The sequence below is a fragment of the Panulirus ornatus genome, chromosome 58 (genome assembly GCF_036320965.1).
Source record: "Panulirus ornatus isolate Po-2019 chromosome 58, ASM3632096v1, whole genome shotgun sequence".
Taxonomy (NCBI): Eukaryota; Metazoa; Arthropoda; class Malacostraca; order Decapoda; family Palinuridae; genus Panulirus; species Panulirus ornatus.
The window spans coordinates 33,162,590-33,164,326 of record NC_092281.1 but is presented as its reverse complement, the minus strand read 5'-3'; the positions used below and the strand labels follow the sequence as shown (position 1 = coordinate 33,164,326).

The 1,737-nt window shown below is 44.3% G+C and overlaps 1 non-coding gene across 1 annotated transcript; it reads left to right on the top strand.

Moving 5' to 3' along the window:
• Positions 1 to 1,001: 1,001 nt before the first annotated feature.
• TRNAK-CUU (transfer RNA lysine (anticodon CUU)) lies at positions 1,002 to 1,074 on the top strand. Its single transcript has one exon. It is a non-coding gene; the product is annotated as a tRNA-Lys (tRNA).
• The last annotated feature ends 663 nt before the right edge of the window (positions 1,075 to 1,737 follow it).

Below are 1,737 nucleotides of genomic sequence, written 5' to 3'. Positions count from 1 at the left end.
CAGACAGAGAGGAAAGTGTCTCCAGACACACTTGCTGCCTCCTAACCATTAGTGTCTTACTCTCACAACATCAGACAGAGAGGAGAGTGTCTCCAGACAAACTTGCTGCCTCCTAACCATTAGTGTCTTACTCTCACAACATCAGACAGAGAGGAAAGTGTCTCCAGACACACTTGCTGCCTCCTAACCATTAGTGTCTTACTCTCACAACATCAGACAGAGAGGAGAGTGTCTCCAGACAAACTTGCTGCCTCCTAACCATTAGTGTCTTACTCTCACAACATCAGACAGAGAGGAAAGTGTCTCCAGACAAACTTGCTGCCTCCTAACCATTAGTGTCTTACTCTCACAACATCAGACAGAGAGGAGAGTGTCTCCAGACAAACTTGCATCCTCCTAACCATTAGTGTCTTACTCTCACAACATCAGACAGAGAGGAGAGTGTCTCCAGACACACTTGCTGCCTCCTAACCATTAGTGTCTTACTCTCACAACATCAGAGTGAGAGGAGAGTGTCTCCAGACACACTTGCTGCCTCCTAACCATTAGTGTCTTACTCTCACAACATCAGACAAAGAGGAGAGTGTCTCCAGACACACTTGCTGCCTCCTAACCATTAGTGTCTTACTCTCACAACATGAGACAGAGAGGAGAGTGTCTCCAGACACCTTTGCTGCCTCCTAACCATTAGTGTCTTACTCTCACAACATCAGACAGAGAGGAGAGTGTCTCCAGACACACTTACTGCCTCCTAACCATTAGTGTCTTACTCTCACAACATGAGACAGAGAGGATGTTATGCCTCTTATCTAACCTGACACATCAACCGGGGTCTCAGGACGTTGATAAGGTCATGGTCGGATCCCCTTATGTATCTATCATGTGACCTCAGGTGAGTTATTGAACGTTATCGCTGATAATACAGCGTTGTTAGGGGTTAATGATGGTGGTTATTAACCTCGATTAGACACACACATACACACGAACAAGGTTGTATATAAGCCCGGCTGGCTCAGTCGGTAGAGCACGAGACTCTTAATCTCGGGGTCGTGGGTTCGAGCCCCACGTTGGGCGGTAACTGTTCTCTATGATGTAACATGAAACAGCCTCTTAACATGCCCTCCACAGCTCGTATAGATCAACCAATCTGCTAAACGCAAGACAGCTGAAGAGTCATTAAGTACTGAAAGACAAACCACAATTCTGTTTGAAACAGTGAGTGATGATGCACGGGAGACTGAAGGAAATGTGTCACTATTCACTGCTGAGCATTGTACATTACGTGTTGTTCATCATCTCAGTAAGCTGTGCAAAGCAGGATTTGCAAACAGTAAAGAATGCAAGAATATCAGGTTAAAAAGGTTGAAGTGTAGTGCAGTTGTGCGCAATGTGTTTGCCCCGCATTTTAACAGCAACTTGAAAAGTGATATGGGCAGTCAGAAGTTTAGCTTCTTACCTGATGAGAGTAATGACATTACTGTAACGAAACTATTGGGTATTGCCATCCAGTTCTATTCTGAAAGTAAATATAAGATTGTAATGACTTTCCTGGACCTTGTTGAGCTGACTGACTGTAATGTTAATGGGATATGTGAGCCCATCAAGAAGTCTTTTAAAAATAATGGGTTGGAGTTACAAAACCTTATTGCAATGAGCACCGACAATGCTTCTGTGATAACAGGTGTCAACAGTGGAGTGTATGATACACTCAAGTTAGAAGTTCCTCATCTGATCCTG